This window comes from Sparus aurata, chromosome 20 (assembly GCF_900880675.1).
Source record: "Sparus aurata chromosome 20, fSpaAur1.1, whole genome shotgun sequence".
NCBI lineage: Eukaryota > Metazoa > Chordata > Actinopteri > Spariformes > Sparidae > Sparus > Sparus aurata.
Window position 1 is genome coordinate 18,284,869 of NC_044206.1, and position 19,863 is coordinate 18,304,731.

General features: G+C 39.5%; 1 long non-coding RNA gene across 6 annotated transcripts in view; it reads left to right on the forward strand.

The window, feature by feature from the left end:
* The window catches only part of LOC115570862 (uncharacterized), a 67,985-nt gene that overhangs the window by 13,618 nt on the left and 34,504 nt on the right, over positions 1 to 19,863 (forward strand). The window contains exons 4-5 of one of the 6 annotated variants that reach the window (XR_003981824.1): positions 13,586 to 13,767; positions 15,336 to 15,448. The exons of 4 other annotated variants lie outside the window; for them this stretch is intronic. This is a non-coding gene — a long non-coding RNA (uncharacterized LOC115570862). Of the gene's footprint in view, positions 1 to 13,585; positions 13,768 to 15,335; positions 15,449 to 19,863 lie in introns of those variants that run through there. One more of the 6 variants, XR_003981826.1, reaches the window with a different exon arrangement.

Here is a 19,863-nt window from a genome sequence, read left to right on the forward strand (position 1 = left end):
TGAGAATCATCCTCGCTGCACTTGTCTTCAACAGATAGTAGATGTAAAGTGATGGTGACCTGGCGATGGGAAAGTGAATACTCAATGGGATATAATCAACCAAGGAAACAGCAGAACGACATAAACACAAGGGATGTAAATGCAAAAGTCTCCAGGATTCTGTGCTTTTACAGTACAGGGACAGTTCATCGCAAAATCAAATGCACATTTTTTACCTTTTACCTTTAATGCTCTTGATCCGTCTAGATTTGTATGAGTGCTGAGTTTTGGAGATTTGGAGATGCCTTTTCTCAAGTATAATGGAACAAAATAGGACTCGGTTTGTGGTGCTAAAAGCTATTAAAAAAAAAAAGTCTGAAAAACTTAACAGCAACATCTCCTTCCAAAAGCCGCAACGACTATTTTATTTCTGTATCACAGCGCAGAAGGAAGTGTGCATCTACCCGTGGATGAGAGGCTAGCTAACTAAGCTAGCTAACGCAGCGCAGCAATATTATGTTTACGTTCATGTCTGTTGTTCATGAGTAGGTGCACTGTGTTACGGTTACCAGGTTCACTTCAGTGGAAAAAAGGAATCATTCCGACATGAAACTGCCAACAACACGGTCTCATATTTTAGAGAAGGCAGACATCTATACAGCCGATTTCACCAAAACTCAGCATCTCACAACACGTAGCACTACACTTATTTTATTTTTATTTTGTCCCTTTGAATTGTCTGTAGCATTTTGCTTTTGGACCTGGATGCCTCCAGTTTCAGCAAATTCACAAAAAATAAATCCTCAGGCATAAACTATGGTCACTTTCACACTGTTTGACACGACAGCTTAATCTACTAAATGAGTCTTGTCTTCTCTGCCTGATTGTTTCCTCTTTGTCAGAGCAAGTTTTCGCAAACTGTTTGTGTCCTGATCGCAGAGAGCACCCTGAGAGAGTGTGAACTGTACATCAAACATGATAATGTCTCATTATGTCTGAGAATTAATTAGCTTCAGTGTGTTGAGGTCCTGGTTGCCTGCCTTTTTTTTTTGGAGGCGTAATGCGAGTTTTAGACCTCAGCAAGTTTGGAGCCAGTGGACCATACAAGCCAGTATGCCAGTGGGTGAGCCAAGTCTCTCAATGCAGGGATCATTACCGCCTCTCTTTCTCTCTGTCGTTCTTATTCCCTCTCCTTCGCTCTCTGTTCTGCTCTTTATTTTATTTTCGTCCCCTGTTAAATATACATGAAGCCTCCTTTTTTACATGTGTTATCTAAACACTTTCAGTTTCTTTTTGGACAAAATCGTACCCTTTTTAGTCCGGTCATAATGGAATTTATTAAAATATAGTGTTTATCGGACTTTAATTTTAGCATCTACAAGTTGCTAATAAGGTTAGGCCTATGTGATGTCATCTTTGTGGTAATTAGTTACCCACAATCCCCCTCACTCTCATTTCTAGGAGAAAAAAAAGAACAGTAATAGCCAGAGAACAGTGACAGGATCAGAGAAATGGGCTTTTAACTAACATGCAAAGTGATGAATGGATTGACCACAATGTAGACTAATGGAGCCATGGAACTAATTAGGCCGAGCAGAGCTGTGCTTAAATGTAAATGGATTGAGCTGGATGAAACGTAGGAAAAGCTGAGAGAATGATGAGGTCCTTCACTCGGGGGTCAATCAATGGCCAAGCAAACACAATCTATGGGCCTCCGTGAGGTCGTAGCCAAGGAGCATTTCATCTGTTATAATTCAGGGATTGTTGCATGTGTACAGTATGGGCATGTATGTATTTATGTGTTATGAGTGTCCTATACATTCAATACGATATAAAAGTCTGAAATCACCTGTCATATTGATTTTTTTATTCTTATCTTCAGTAGTTTTTAAAAATCCTTCTTAAGAAAGGTGTCCCAGTTCAGCTGATGAGGTGAATAAATGGTCGACATTTTCAGACATTTTCTGGACCAAAGAACTAATCGATAGGCAAATCTTTCTTTCTGATTATTCATTTGTTTTACAGTATGAAAAAGTGTCAACGACCCAAGATCATAATTGAATCACAGCAGTGCAACTGGGCTCTACAAATTTTGGAAATCTGGCTCTCTTTTCGTCCTTGTGCAGTTCACTCGTAAGTTAGATAGCAATAGTGCTAACCTAAGACTAACTCTCTATCTCCATTTTGAAGTTTTTACAGAATAGCTTTGCTACAGCAATATGTTAGCGAAATTATTGTGCACTTGACACAGAAACGGGACCCTGCTCCTGTTTAACTCTGCAGACTTTGATGCTAAGCTTCCAGTTTCTTTTACCAATGACTTACAATTTCTATATATTGATTTCTATATATTCTTATTTAACTGTTGCTCAGAGTATCTGTGTCTTTTTCTGTCCTTTCAACATTTAATCTGGGTGAACCATTGTACAGCATCTTGTTCTCTATGTACGAACCGTATTATTATTATTTCCGTTTTCCAGGCCTCATGCAAAATCTGTTTGGAAAGCGGCCTTTCTCCAATCTAAACCTTAAAAAAATATAAAATAGCCCTCCCAGCAATCCGACTGCTATAAATTAAGCTTTTCTAGCATATGAACAGTAGTGAAGACATTCTGTGTCATTGATGCATATGGCAGACTGCATGACTTTGCAGAAAAGCTGTAATAAATCTCTAATCATTCTCGTCCCTGGTGCCCAGCTCTCAGACCCTGCAGCTTGGCACCTACCACATGTTTGCTGGCGTGCCCTCTGACTTTGCGGTCCTTGTAGACCACTTCTGTTGGCCGCGCCTCAAATCTGCTGCTTTCACCTCAAGAATGGCCGCAAAGATAATTAATGTGCTGAGCTACAGCACCTAACCTGCAGTTCTGCTCCTCACATAGAGCTGTATTTCCTGCACATATTCAGCCTTTATAGCCATGCTTTGACCTTGTAAACATCTGTGGAGTGAAGTAAATGACAGCAGTTTACGCACTTAGCACATGGATGTGTCTGTGTGTGCTGTATTTGCCTGCTATGCTTCCTATTGTTAAGATTTTAGTAAAAATAGCTTCCCTAGCTTGGAGAGCAGTAACATCCACTGAGAAGCCTACCGGTTGCTGGGATGCTGTTCATGCCCTCTGTTTGCCTCTGTAGGCGCTGCACATCCCAGAATTAATGCGTGCAGAAATGCAAATAACCCACCCCAGTAAAAGTTGACATTGCCTCCTCTGATAAATTTTTCTGCTGAGGTAAGAGACAATTTAATGCAGAATTAGAAGTCACTCTCCGCCACCATTTACATCCTTAATTAGCTGTAATTTCTCTGCACCCATTAGAGAGACAGAGGGAGAGAGAGAGAGACAGAGAGAGAGAGAGAGAGAGAGAAAAGAGAGAGAAAGAGAGAGTGAGGACACAGTGGAAGAAGAGGAGGTTAAGATGAGAGCGTGTTGCTTTCCCCTGGTGCCAGGCTGGTGTGTGTCTGTTTGTGTGTGTTGTGTATCAGTAACGTCCTCCCCAGCCAGGTTGCCTTTGGTGATTGATCCACGTCTTGCTCAGTCACCAGCCATTGGCACTGGGGTGGATGTAAACACTGATTAGAGGGAGGAAATGAGGCCCTCACTTTGTCCTCTGTGTCAGGGAGCACTGCGGTGGCTGTCTCTGTTTGTCTAGTTCTTTCCACCTGAGCACGTTTCAGAGGACACCGTTAGCTACGCTTTATAGCCGTTATTTAGATAGCGACACAACGGGATGCTCCTTTTGCTCTTTGACTGACATGCCCAGCCATGTGCTCAGCAATTCAACTCCCCGCATCGGACAAAGTGCCTACAAGTTTGCGAGCACGCAAAAATGATGATGTGTCAGTTTGTATGAAGGAGAGGTTGGACAGGGTTACTATTGACTTGATTGGAATATACACGTAACCAGCAGTAATTTTACTTCCTGTCAGTTTAGTGTAGAAGGCGACGTTTTGCTGCTGTTTCACCACTCTGTCTTTGTTTTGTGTTGAATTGCAATTTATTAATTTCCCGACTGTTTATATCCGAGTAAAAAATAGACAGATTCTTAAAATTGTTTTGCCAATATTTTTAAATGCATACAGACTGTATGGTAAGCTGTATATTCAAGTCACTGGTTATATTTTGGGATATTCATCATACTATTTACCTGTAATGTTACAATACATGCAAATCATGAAACCGGATACTTTCCCCTTATGAAATTATGACAAACCGTTCAATTTGGACAACAAATCGGCTCCAACTACTTTGGTGGTGCCTTATCAGGAAAAGAACAGCACAGAGAGAGTGCTGCACAGAAAACATTTTTCTTTCTTTGCCAGGAAAAATGAACTGTCAACATTTAATGATAGATATTTGCATTGTGATACAAATCGTGTCCTTGGCCCTAAACATAAGATATAGATCCATTTATAATGAATTCAGATAAAGTGTCCTTTTTGCATTCTCGCTCTAATGGATCTGTGGAGCCAGCCAGTCAGTGACCCTGGTGCAATCAACAAAAACCTGTGCCAGTGGATGATCAGACAGACATCTATCATTTCCTCTCACACCTTCTTAGACGTGGCTGATACTTAGGTGCAAATGTATTTTTTCCCGCTAAATGTGTGTGTAACTTCTGCAAGCTGGCTGACTTTTTTTCATGGTTTTGTGAGAATGTGCGGAAGAAAGGGGGCAAAAAGACATTAGATTTTTTTTTCCATCATTAAGCTGTGTCTGGGAGATGATGTGCTAGCCGTATGTGGTCCAGGGGAAGTATTTATAGCCCTGCTGGAATCTTGCTGTGCCGCGTTGATAGCAGAGATAATGGGAGAGAATGGGATGCAGCGAACTGTTCTAATGACACCAACAAGACAAGAGAACAGCGAGGATAAATAAATGTTAGCCATTTTCTCTCGCACATCATTTGCATTTTTTCTTGTTAAGGTCACTTATAGACTCAGACAATAACAACGAGGGGGAAAAAAAGCTCTTGCCGAATATAAAATCAGAAAAATAACAAAAACAGAACTACTTAGTATGCAAGCCAATGATTTTATTTCCTAATAATGTGACATTCAGTTAAAGATAGTGCCGGTTTTTAATTTTTAGCCCCTTTAATTCCCGTGTAGCTGCTTCAGTGGGTTTCCTTGTGAAATAGGGGGAATACAAACAAGATTTCACTTCATTACACAGGAACAAACTGTACTGAAATTGCACTTACTTATGGAAATGACTGTTAAACATGCACAGTATTATGTGCTCTGCCTGTGCCGAAAACGTTGGAAACATTAAACCATGAGCACATGAGTACAGACAGTGAGCCAATAAGGAGGACCAATTACTAAGGACTGAGTTTGAGAAGCACTGGTCCTGGGGATGATCAAAAGGGACAACTGATTAAAGAAATACATTGACCTTAAAATGGGCCTAATTTAATCAGCCACTGTTTCTGATGGAGGAAACACACTCTTAATGATAAACGGACTTTCCTTCTTTTCAGAGGCTCACTGTATGACCTAGCTGCTGACAGATCCAACTTATTTGTTTCATTTCATACTTCCATCCAACAGCAACAGTAGTTGCAGTAACTTTGTGAAAGAGAGGGTCATTAGTCTAACCTCTGGGCCCCGTTTTGCTGCTGGAAGGTAATGAGAGACAAACAGCATGGTCAGCAGTAGGCATAAGTGCTGGGGGTTTATGGGCAGTGTGTTGTGTCCCAGGTTAACACTGATGCCACCATTTAGAGCTCTGTGTTTTAGCACCCGCCTGCTAATTGAGATGACAAAGGCCATAACAATGACATTGTTGGCCAAACGGCCCTCTCTAGGCCGGCGTCTGGCTCCAGTCAAGGACGTCCAGCAGGCTGTAAGTGCAACCTTGGAATTTAAGATGGTGCCTGAGACCTTATGTGTATCTCGAAAACAATTAGGGCAGCTCAGGTGGGCCAACACACATTCTCAGACTCTCTTTAAATGCCAGAACTGCAGCACTTGTTTTGTTTGTTTTACTTAAAGTCACATAAACCATGTCCTCCACTCACAACAATGGCACATAAACCACTCTGGAAAAGCAAATGGAATGGATTTTGCGTTGTTGTTTCAAAAATCAAGTTAGATTACCGTATTTGTCATTTATGCTTCTCGTTACACACTGAGGCATCCTTGTAAATAGGCTCCTGCAGTAATATGAAACAACATCAATTGACACCCCATAAAACATATATAACGTGTTAACAAGAGATATAAACAAGGCCAGCTGTTGAATTATCTTTTGACTATCCTAAAACTGCATTTGTGATCAATTAACGCTCAGTCTCACAATTTCACATTGAAAACAGGATGTCTTCTGTTACCAATCTAATAATAGTAATGCATATGGCGAGTGTTTTGATTAACATAATGGAAAAATAGCCCACATAATTTATCTTCTAAGTCCGAGAGAGAGAGCCAGATTGGAGCCTGAGGACTCAATCCACCTCAACATATGCTGCCATTGTAAGTCTCTGAATGTGGAGTATCTCGAGCCTCGTTCCCATGATATTTATTGAAAAACATTTGACTTTATGAGCTGCATACTTAATGAATGCCTATCGATGCTGCAGCTCAGCAGATGAGGCCATAATTCTACATATAAGTATCACAATCACACGTGGGACTCTAATGTTGTTTCTAATTGTGATCTATTCTAATTTCCAGTTTATCAGTCCTGGTCTGAGGCTGTGTAGAAGACCACCATTTACATTGTTAATTTGCAAGCTAATTTGAAAGGTATGATAGCAGTATAGTCATTTTGTTTCCTGTTGAGGTTAATATTTTCTTTTTCTGTCCTAACCAGATATTTCTCATGTTATTTCTCATAATCTCTTTCACATTGAACAAAAAAAACCTACTGGCAGCCACAAACATCTGGCTTTTGCCTTCATTGGGAACAACTGCAATTGGCATTCATCCTTAGTTAAAAATAGCTCTGCAGTATTCCCTGGTATGATCAGCAGTGATGGAAACTTGACACCCAATTAGAGACGCACATTTTCCCTTAGTTTTACTCAAATTGTTCCAAACTTTTCCTCAAATTTTCCCTAAATGTCCCTTACATTTTCCTTAAATGTTCCTCAAAAATTCCCTACATTTTCTTAAAATCTTCCCCCTTTCCCTTTTTCTAGTGCGATGCTATGACACCCATTGAGTTCCAGGCATTTAAGCGAAAGCAGTTTTCCATCTGTCTCTGTTCAAGCAGCGCTCAAATATTGTTCAGCTGATGTTGAGTTTGTAAAATATACAAAAATCTAACCGCCATAATGTTGTTACTGGTCTCCATGTTGATTTCTACTCTTCACTGTTTATTGGTGCATGTGTGATTTTGAAATAGACATGCCAGGAAAATAACAGAAAGGCAAGACCTCTAATTGCAATGGGATTTTTTTCTGGCATGTTTAGCCGCATTTAGATATATGATATGTAACCTTTTGATGTCTCAACTAATTCAAGGTAACGGTGCATTTCTTTAGGTCACCTGGTGCTGTGACTTCCAGGAAATAGTTGTGTAAGGGAAGGGATTTGAATAAGACATGAAAAAAGAATTTAATTAGATCAAAAATGTTGCCACAGTCACAAACCATACATAGATTTTCATCAGCAACGGTTGTTTTTCAACAATGAAGACAACAACTCCCATGATCCCACTTTCTTTTGTTTTTAATTGAGAGCCCTAGTGGCATAAAAATGTCATAGTTTGCATTTAAAAAACCTGCATATATGCTTTTTTGGGGTGTAAAAATGTATAGAATGGACAAAAATCCTGATCAGTAAAGCAACTTTTTTCTACTCTGATTGCGATTGAGATTTAGCTTCTGAAATCAGTCAGATGTGTCACTACACCTGCCATGTGGCATAAACAGAAAATGCCTCTGCTGGATAGGAATACATTTCTTTTTATCAACCTGTCATACAGCTCCAGCTGGATGTGAGCTATGACTGAAGAAAAATACCTGCACAGATGGAATCACCTCGCTGTAAGGGAGATGTTGATGTCTGGTCAAGCTCCAGTTTTATACCCAGCAAAAGACAAACATAATTCAGATGCATTGCCTGGCTTATCTTTTCTTGTAAGACGGAAAACAAAAACCTCAGAAGTAAATCTCATCATATATTTGTCTGAAACCAAATCTGCAGTTGCTACTTAACGCTAGTCCATTGGTTTTGTCTTGAGTGATTCACCTATCGGAGGAAAGTTAGATGTATTCCACTGATTGTCTAGCTGCAAGGAAAAATCCATCTCAGAGCATCCTGCGGCTGCTGGGCCTTTATTGACATATCAGATGGGACATTGGAGGAGAAATTGGCCTCATTTGTTTCTCATGTCACCTTAATGGCAGATCTCTTTCAAGGGGCAAAGAATTGACAGGCCCACGGTCTCAGTGAGCAAACAGCCAAACCTAGTTTATTGGTTTCCTCTTGCAAACACTCTGCCTAATGTGGCTGGCTAGATCAGCCTCCAAAGTTGAAAAGATCCCCTAGAAAATATTAATCAAGTCCTCTGACTGATTGTCTTTGCATGATAAATTATCTGGAAAGGGACAGTGTTGCTATAGCCTAGGGACATTTATCACACACATAGGCTGAGTTGGGATTCCAGGAGAGAAACGACTGTGCTGACAGAGTGGAAGGGTCAATTAGACATTTTCAGCGTGGATGTACTGTATATAGCATCAGAAACAGTGGTGAGATGGTTTAGACTACGTTGTGTTTGAGCTAGCTATGAATGAATGAATAAATGAATGAATGAATGAATTTTACACCAAGGTTTCATACGTTGCCCAGCCAGCTTCATGTATGACACCGATATCTTCTGCAGTTGTTATCCACCAACTATCGTCGCTGTCAATACTTTTACCAATCATTTCCCTCTTCAGCAGTGTTAGCATCTTGTTTCCCGGCTTGATTGAAGTTTCTGTGCGTCACTTGGAAGTGAACAGGTGTCAACCTAGCGCAGGCACCTCGCAGATGGCAGCATAATTAGCATTGATTCTGGCAGGCTTTCACAGGCAAGGGTCTAGATGGCCGTGACGACCAACTAACCTCCCCACCTCTTGATGGGCTACCTCTGGGACAGATCGAAGCTCATTTTACTCCTAGAGTGGTGCACACTAAAGGACTTAGTAACACACACCATCTGAGGCACACAAATCCTGCTGCATAGCCTCTGAGAGAAACAACTGACAGTGTAAAAATGTCTCTGTAGTTGAGTAAAATACGCCAAGATTAGTGCTTTAGCACATGTTAACGACTTCAGTTAAGACTATTACATTTTATTTATTAATTATGGCACCAACTAATGATTGTTTTTACAATTCAATACTTAGACGATTATTTTCACAATAGATTGTATGTCGAAAATGTCCTGAAAATCATCTCAAATCATCTCATTGCAAGTTGACCCATTCAAATTGCTTGTTACGTCCAACTAACAATCCAAAACACCACATAGATTTTTGTCATTGTTTACAAAGAAAAATAGAAAACATTTTCACATGAGTAGCTGGAACCATATAATTATTGGCATTCTTGCATTAAAAATTACTTAAATCATGATTAGAAATATTGCTGAGTAATTTTTCTGTTGATCAGCTAATCGATTAATCAATTTATTGTGTCAGCTCTTTTGTTGATGTTACTCTAGATCAAATTATTGACCCAGAATATATATCAATCATAATCTAGGTGTATCCATCTCTCCTCCTATTAGATTAATAAACATTCATAAATATTTATTTCATGAATTTAAGACTTTTTGTTTTTACATTATTTTGACAAGGATCTCAGGGATTAACTGGGATTGACTCAGTGGCTGTGTAAACAGATTGAATAAATTAAAGCAATGCAGTAAATATATGTATAAATATTGTGTGAATCAATGCAGATTTCCAATTGACAGAAGAATAAATATCCAAAAAGTTGCAACCACCTTCAAAAGCAGGCAGCAGGATTATTCTGTAAGTGTGTCAACGTTCATGCCTCAGTGCACCTCCTCTCTTGGTATTTGTTTATTGCAGATTGTATGCTGGTATAGGCCAGCCCCTGCACTTTGAAATGGATCTCATCTAATCATATTTCACCATGTCAAATGGCAGCATGACATGCTGTTTTACTCCGTAACATTTGGTTGTAGCGAGCCAGCTGACTGCATCCGATGCGAGGAGTCCCCTTGTTATTATGAACCACTTGTAACGGTGTGTGTCTGTGGGGTTGTTGTCAGAGTCGGTGGGTCATGCAGACATGTTGGTCACTAATACAATACACGGAAAATTGCTTCTGCAGCAGACATTTGTTTTCACTCTCGCATTGCAGTGCGTTCACTCCATTACGGAAACATAATCCAGACACATTTACACAAAGACCTTTTAATAACATCCAGTGTAGCTTGAATCACAGCAATCTAAATGTCTCTGTTATAGCAACCAAATGCCGAACACAAAACAGAAACACACATCGGTGACTCATTATACTCAGCAGCAATAATATAATTGATGATCTCTAGTGCATATATCCCCCCTCTCACCTCAGTCTTTTTCCCTAAATACTGTCAGCAGTCACTCCTTAACAATGTGAACCACCCATGCTGTATACTGCACTGGTCAGGTGTCAGGATTCATTATATTTGGCTGAGATTTGCATAATGCAAGAGGCATCAAATTAAATTTGCATAATTCCTTTGATTACACTTGTTATTAAATGTGAGTGACATTGATTTACAAAATGGCCTGATATAAGGTTAATGACTGATGTCACCTTCTTGCGCCTCTGTCTTTTCTCAATTATTCGTAAAGCTGTCTTCAGCACGTCATTCCTGTTTCTATATCCATAAGCAACATGGCCTTCTACTGTATGCATCTCTGCCTTCACCTCTATACATTGAACTGCCTCTATGCTCGAACTACCCTCTTATACGAGGTTTCTGTAATTATGTAAGGCAGAAAGTAATTTAAATAGGATGAACAGCCATAACATTGGTGTGCCCTGGCCCATTTAAGCACATTTACGTGGGCCATTATTGACAGACGGCTAAGTGTCATTTGTCAAGGCAGGAAGAATTGACAGGGCTAAGAAACAGAGTGAAGTAACGGTCAATCAGACCTACTTTACAGTCATAAGGAAAAAAGCAGACATCTCCAGTGTTTTCATTTTCTTCTGGGGGAAGGCATAAGATCATAATACCTATTTTCATAATAATACAAACAGCCTGTAGGCTACAAAATAAGAAGAGGGCCATACTGTGTGTCTCTGCATTGCCTGTCGGAGACAGAGGGGTTTCAATCTCTTTTTCATTTCATCCTGATAGCTCTGCCTTTTATTACCGAGGGACAGGAACGTTTCCTGAGGTAAAAAGGAGAGCACATTCCCAAGATAAAGTTGGAGGTTTACAGCTATTTCCAGCCGTAATGTATTATTCCGTTAAAGCAATGATCAGGTAGTGTTGGATGAATGGGAGATGTTCAGCACCATTACTGCCTGGCACATCAGTGAGGCATTATTACATTATCGCTGCTCTTTAGTAGGAGATTGGGTGTGTGACCGGGTTCTGAATACACTCATCCCGCTCTCCACGGCGTAAATTGCAGATTGGCTCATTGACTTCAATGATAAAATGTAAAAATTGCCAGTAAAGAGAACATAGACTCAGGTTACTCCTTAGCTGTTTGTCAACGGCAGATGTGACTCAGTTGGTGCAGAGCATGTTAAAGAGTTCCATCTCCCAGAAGTCAATGTCATTTATGCCTGAAACTGCTAAAGCAATAGCTCATCTTGTCTCTGGTGTGTCATACTACACTGCCTTTGTCTGAGATTAAAATTTGCTACAGCGGTGGGCTAAAATCCTAAAATGTCACTTATATCATAGAGCAGATTTAGATGTAACCAGAATATGTTGAAAGGAAAATTGAAACATTCAAAATTATGTTTTAGTATTCAAAATTAAAGAGCTATTAAGAATTAAAAGAAAAGGTGTTTTTCCTCACACAAATAATTAACAATTACAATACATGTCACTGACATCTTTAAGATAATTTGCGGTTGAAAATTGACAGCTAATTAATTAAATAATGCATCAACAATCCGTCCCACAGACCATGTGTTCAATGTGCGCTTTAGTGCCACATGAAAGAAAAACCCAGAAGCATTATTATTCTGCCTATTAGACCTGGGCAGGTTATTCTGGAAATGGATACTGCTAATGTTATTTCGCATGACACTCCAGAACAGCATTAATCCATGATAATTACCTTGGAAGGAAGCAAATAAAGACAAACTAATGGCGGGGTTGATCATCAATTTCAAACATTCGACTCAAATGCCCTACATTTTTATGCAGGAAGCGTCTAGTTGCTGTGCTTCTGCTCGGAATGCCTTTTTAAGTGTATATTATCCTGTCCTTGACTGGGGAAGTGCTAGGAGAAATCATTAAAGCAAATTAGACTATTAACATCCTAAAGAGCATTTATCTTGTGGATCAATAGGCTCTCATCTTCTTTAGAGGACCCTTTGGTGTCCTAAATCCATTATGAGCCAGATTATGTGGATAGTCAATTCATTACATGCAGATAGGCCAATAATTATTGACACCGTTGGTACCACTAATAATTTCAAGTGCATATCTTTTGTAACTTTTAAATTATCTTTAAAAAAAAAAACAAAAGACAAGCTTGTTACTGTTTTGAATAAATGAAAATGACTAAACGTCTTCAGCTGAATTCATTAAAGTTTTCGCACAATCTCAGGAGAATCCAGGCGCTCACTGGAGAGGATATTTAAAGCATCCTCTCAGACAGAAAAAAAAAAAAAGAGTCTCTTGGCATTGATGCACTTGTCGTAGATCAAGCAACACTTCACCATATGATTTTTCCTGCTTTGCTGACTGTGTGTGAAGATGCCATACACCGGGAATGGATTGGATCTGCAGTCTACCATCACAAGATCTGCGATGCTCCAATCAACACACAAGATGTTCAGACATTTACAATTGCATCATTTTGCAGCACCCTGCGCGTGACGTCACTGCTGCCTCGTTTTTGTGTTTGCACGCGCACACGATTGTGTCTCTTGGATTTCTCACTGTGATAAATCGACACATACATGTGGGCTTTTGGTTGAGGTATCTATTCTCTCACAAATACGCATTTAAAGAAGTAGGAAAGAAAGGAATAATCAGACATCATGTGGCCCACTAAGCAACATACACAAATCAACAGAGCAGCCGCCTTTGACATGATGTATATTTGATGAACATGATGTGATACAATTATCTCTCCCCGAGCCTTCGCCAGTATGTTGACCAAGAAGGGTATTGTTCAAAACCCATAAATCTCACCCCCTTACGTCGTGCCAATAATAGCCTTAAATGGGAATGAAATGACTTTCCCTTTTTCATCAGTTGTTATGCTAAAAACTGTAACCCTAAAGTGACCGCTGCCACGCATAATATGCTACACCGTTTGTTGTGTGCTGAAAAGGCAAGCGGGAGATCCTTCTGTTCCCCATATGGCCCCATTGTCTTGGTAATGCCGTACAATGCGCCCCCTCCAGAGCATGCTCCGAGCCCTGCTGGTAGAGAATAAACTGTTGGTTTCACAGAGCCGAGCAGGAGGCCCGTGGACACAGAAGTGTGTAAGATGTGGGGCCCCCAATGCGCGTGGCCGGTCGATTCCACCCCCACGGCCAGCAACGAGCCAGCTGGAGAAATGGAAAACGTTCTCCGAGCAGTGGAGGAGGAATTTTTGCACCACAGCAGGATGTTTTTGAAAAGTTTGTCAGAGGTATTTACTCAGTGTTTCAATAGAAACAGGGAATGTGCACCCAAACTGAACTTAATAGCCTATTGTTGCTGTAGATGGATTATATTTGTCGTACCGTCCGTTGCCACTTGTTTTTGAAGTACCAATTGATGACTCACTCCCTGTGACACATTTGAGATCCTATTTTGAGGTTCAATTTCAATCAATTAAGGCAGCCGTTAATTTTGCATTGATGACGATGTAAAAACAAAATTGAGCAGCAACGTGTCAACTCTGCATCTATTTAGATTAATTTAAAACATCATTTTTGATTTGTGCTTTTAGACACACTCCATCAACAAATAATTACAGCAGCCTCCATCAACAAATAATTGTAAATATTTTAATTTATTGATTCATTAGCTATTGGCACAGCAGTAGAGCATCACTTCAGCTGCATGCTTTGTGTGGGCTGTGTGAATATTTCCTGCATAGCTTCCATTGTCTGGCCCCTGGTAGCACTGAAGCTAAACTAATCAGTTAAAGAGTTGCTGAGTAGACAACAACCAGATCGTGCTAAAAAGGAAAAACAGACCATTAAAACACTAACTGGTCTTACCAGAGCACTGTCACATTTTAGCTGCATTTTCACCAAACACTTGGCAGTACACATACAGAGCCTCACTAAGGATTATTTTAATAATAAATGTATCTTTAATTAATCATTTATTTTAACAAATAGCTTGAAAATCTTTAAAAAAAAACATCTCAGAGCTAAAGGTGACACTCTTAATGTATGTTTAAGAGTGTCACCAGACGTTAGCCGTCTGTCATTTAACAGCCCCAAACTCAAAGATATTAATTTTATTGTTGGAGAAATCTTATTTTGGGCCAAATGTGAAGCTATAGAAAGTAAATGTTTTTTTTTTCCTATCAGCAATCTGTCGACTCATTATAAATGACTAATTAATGGTATAATAATTCAGCTTCGTATACGCACATGCAAGTGAAAAGCCCTTAAGTGATCATGCATACTGTTTGTATTTCGCCTCCTGCTTTTCTATTTTTTTTCGTGTCTTAATAAACAGTTGGCCAGGACATTAATGAGAGCACAGTGGAGACATGGACCAGGATGTGTGCGAAGGCTTTGGGAATGTAAGGGTCACCTGGTCAATGAATATGAAGGCCCCCGCTTATTATAACTTTGTCAATGACAAATAACAAACTGTTGGTATATGAAATGCTCCATTGTATCATTTTGTGGAGGACAAGGGACATTTTAAGCTTGGCTGCCCGTACACTAGCCTTTGAGCTGGCCCTGGAAAAGCTGTTTGTTTGACCCTAAGGAGTGAGAATTGACAAAGCAAGCCGGGAGCATTTGTTTCATCTGCTAAGCCATAGATTGAAAATGATTTCCCAATGCCCCGTTTGAGATCCCCGTGAAGGGGGTCATCAATTATTTCCTGATACGTGACACAATATTGTACCTATTTTACTGACCACTGCTTTCTGGTTGGTCAGATAGCATCTCTTTTATCAGCCCATTATTGATGGTGAATGGAAGCACAGTAAACAGACCTGTGGGTTTATTTCTACTTTCTCTCTGCCAGGGTGCTTCAGAGCTAAAGTGTGAGGAGTGAGGTCAGTAACGGAGAGGATGGAAAAATAACCAGAAAAGCACAAAATATCACAATAATTATCTTGTATAAATGATATAGTTTTCACCTCAAAAAGAGGTGAAATGATTGAGCTATAAATAAAAAAATATAATCTGCAGATGTATGGATAATCACTTGTTTCAGTCATTCTTCAAGCAAGAACTCACTGGTTCCAGTCTTTCAAATTTAGGGAACTTGCTGCTGTTCTTTGTCTATATGACAGTTAACTGAATATCCTTGTGTTTTGGTCTACTGATCAGACAAAAACAGACATTTGATAGGTAGCTTTCATTATTTTCTGACATTTTATAGATTTAACTATACATTAATTGTAATTGAGAAATGAATATCAGCAGATAGATAGATAATGAATAACATCATGAAACACTATGATGAAATATCTTGGGTTTTTTTGGGGGAAAAACGCCTCCAATTGCAGGAATGAAGCACTAATACCTGTTTACTCAACCCATTACTACTCACATACATCACACAAAAGAAGAGAAAAACACAACTGGAACAAATGCAAGACATTCATACACAATAAAACTCTTTTAGGCAATGCTGTTTAATCTTCATTTTGCTGGGAGAAGTGTGAGTCTGCTGAAAGCACACTGTTTTTTGAGCAAATGGAGTTCTAAATTGCTTTTTTTAAGTACCATGCGCCAGGGTAATGTCTAGAGGTACCGACACAGCATTCCGGTGGCAATGATTTATGGTGTGGGGCAGCCACAAATTGACTTGTATGCAAGAAATGTAAATGGAAGTGGGACATTTGATGGAGAAGCTCATTTCCAGCCTTAAATGTTTTAAATTAACCACACAAACTCACAAGGCAAAATGTTAATGGGCATTTTTTTTCTACTTTTTTTTCCTTCAGTCTTTTCTCCACCCTTAACTTAATCTACATTACAGGTCAATTTATTATACAAACAGTAATGTTGCTCTAGATTTGCAGGGATCAATGGATTTGACAAAGGGGATTCATTTCAGGAAATAAACCTTTGAAATTAGCCAGGGAATGGGGTAAATATTTGGAATGATAGATGTTCAGCACAGGACAGTGTAAATTACATAAAGGTGCAGCCAGAACAAAGGAAGACAGACACAGACCAACAAAGACAGCAGAGCAAATTCACTCATTCTTCAACAAGGCTATTTAGCACACATTAAACTGCAATCCTTCCCTTTAAATACACACTGTTTCAGTCATACTGTAAATAGGGTTCAAACACAGCACAAAGGAACATTTTTGCAGAGTCTGATCTATCGATTACTTCTTAACCATCTTGTAAAAAAATATGAAATCTGTGTTTAATTTTTCAATAGAAACTGAGAACTTTCTAACTTCTTAGCATCATTTATTCATCGTACACGAGGCAGTGGCTGGGTAACAGGATGGAGAAGAGAAACGTAGAATCATTGGTGCCCTCAGGCTGAAGAAGAAATGGCCTGGAGGGAGAAATTGTTTTCTAATAACAAGAGCTTCTGGTCCCCCGAGGGACAATTACAATGTTAGCTCCCTTGTCAGAGTAAAAGCCGCTTTCAAGCTGCTCCTTTCATAATGCTATCATGTTTGCCCCTGAGATATGCCCATGGTCTTCACGTCTCTGTCTCTTTATTTCTCTCTATCACTATTGATTGAGGGGCCATTTATATTCACAGTAGGGGGTCTTAATTATGAGTGTGAGTGAGGCCAGCCAAATAGGGCTAAGTGGTAACAGGGGGCCAATGCCTCTGCCACAGGGCTCTTTACCTATTTAACATTCAGCGCCTCTCTCCATGATCATTGGCAGTACACTTATAAAATCAACGTTGCTCATAGGAATAATAACAGTTTTTGAAGTGGCTTCAGTTAAGCTTGTAGGCATGGCAAAAAATGGGATTTTGTATGGTAGAATTGGAAAACAGCATATGCTGTATGGAACCATTTATTTAAAGAAAACTATAATTACAAATCATGCTTTTTGTAATACTTGTCTGCATGTCAGTACTCATACTTACTGCTTCAAGTGCGGTCTTTAGAATGTGCATGTTGTGGATTATCTATCGCTAAGTGAAAATGGTACAAAATTGACAGTCATTTGCACTTTTCTTCTCTCGAAATGACAGCCCCCATGAGAACAGCGTTGAGACTTGCCTTGCCTTTGCCTTTTTAATTTTAAATCCCCCTTATGCAGTTTGGCAAACTGAGACCATCCAGCCAGTAAATGTTCTGGGTGAGTGTTAAGTCTCTACATTTCAGTCAGTCGTGTAAATGCTCAAGCACAGCTCCCCGCTTGCTTCAATCTCCCGGTCACACATACAGTAAAGGAATAAGCCCTTCGTTTTACCTTTTCAGGCTTCTCACAATGCTAATTCTTCCTGAAATGACAACTTCTTATTACTCAACATATTGACTTGTCATTGACTCTTAAATGTGCTAACAGCTTTGATTAAGAAACATCTTTGACATGTAGTCGCAGTTTGAAGTAACCAGACTTTTTTTTTTTTTTTTTACATCTGACCTCATGGCAGACTGAGAGCGTTTAGGTTCAAGGCCTCTCTCTGTGTGGCAGTGCTCAGCGGCGTGGCCACCATGGTCGTGGCGGTGGTCGAAGGGTCACGTGGTGCCTGGCTCATAGGCCTCTGTATCTGCACTCGCTGACAGGAGGACATTGTGTTCCTCTTTTTTTTTTTTGCTTTAACCAGTCAGCCATGGCTTACATGGTTTGTTGTGGCCCCAAGATCAGAAGGAGGAAGCTGAATAATGTCTTCCTATTCTTTAAGGGGAGGGCCACGGTTGGTTGATTATAGAATAGCTTTGACAGACCAGAGGGAACTATGGCTTTTGTCCAATTCCCCACACAAAGAAAGGTAAGTTCAGAAAGAGCTTGGGTTGGCTTTTTTTAAGCAGATGCTGGCTGGCCTACTCCTCATCATGCCATCATAAACTTATAATGCCTTCAGGGACTCCCACCTATGCAGGCTGTCAAAGGACAAGCAGCATGCAGAACTCTTAAAATAAGGGGTGAGTAATTTAATCCAAGGCCAGCATCATGTGAATGTATGAATTTAGAGTTCAGACAAAGTAATTAATTATTTATCCCATTTAAGAGATTTAATGTCAACCCATTTTTCATGTGAACTGTATTTAGATTATTTTTTTTCCTCTCCTTTAATTTGTGGTTTTTAGGATTAAATTCTATTCCTATTCACATGTGCAACGTGTGTGACCACACACATGCACACAAAGACCCAGAATCCAGACAGTCTGTGAGAATTAGCATTTCATTCAATGTAACAAGGCCCAATATGTTTCCAGAAGTGCTGCCATACTGAAACAAGTCCTTTTTACAAAACAGAGCCCGAGGGCACGGGGCTGACTCCTGGGACCCCGGCAGCCTCCACGGCCTATTTGTTCAGCAGAATCTGTTATTCTGTCACAGCAGGCCTGTCACAAGTGAAATCATTTAAATGTCCAATCCTGTATTTAAGCAGACTGTCTCACCACGACCAGATGAGCGGCACTCAGAATTTATAGCCAGACGTATCAAAGGGTAAGCAGAGCAGTGTGCAACCTGGTGAAGCAGTGGTCCTGTGGGAGCTGATTTAGTTGCTCTCTCCCTTATGCAACAATAACAAACAGTCTTCTCATAATGAATGCCCTGGGTATTCCTCATTGTAAATTCAAATTCAGCACTTTAACTTTTACAGTATTAGTTATGAAAGGTTCTTAATACCAATTATAACCAATTATAATTACTGACTGAATGCATCATTTCAAAAAACTTTTAAGTGTTGTCTTTTTCTGACTTTATAGGCTGCATGACAGTAAGGTGATGCCATTTTCCATACTTTTCTACTAGTTATCATACTTGCTCTCACCCACCCCCTCAATATGTCCAGACTACTGATTATTGTTTGATATAATTTTTGATGTGTTAATGTTTTCTCATAAAGTACCAATAGTTGTCTTTACAATTTTGTTGCAATATCCATACCGATGCTTTTGGTCAAAAAACGTGATTCTTGTCTTAACGAAATTAGGCATGGAACAATAGAAACATTTCATGTCACGGTTACCCGGTCCAATGTCATTGTGATTCACCATATCATCCTGATAACAATCCAAATCTTCCTAAAACCTTTAAATAAAAAAAATAAAACATACTGGAATCACTTTAACCATACATTTTGTTTGAAAACAAATGTTTGTATTGCATCACAGAGAGGACAAATCTTTTTTTTTGTTAAAACAATAGAATAGAGTATTCAAAAATCACAGCATCCTCCTCACACAAATAAAGGATGAATATATGTGGTCACCTCATCTCTGTCTTTTTATAATTTTATATTTGTAGTATTCACACACATTTGATTTGCTGTTTTCTGTGGGGGATACATGTGCAATTCATGCTTTCAGCCGTGGTGACAGGTTTAGGCAATTTTGAATAAATCAAGGAACCAATATATCAGTGTATGTCAGCAGGCTAGACAG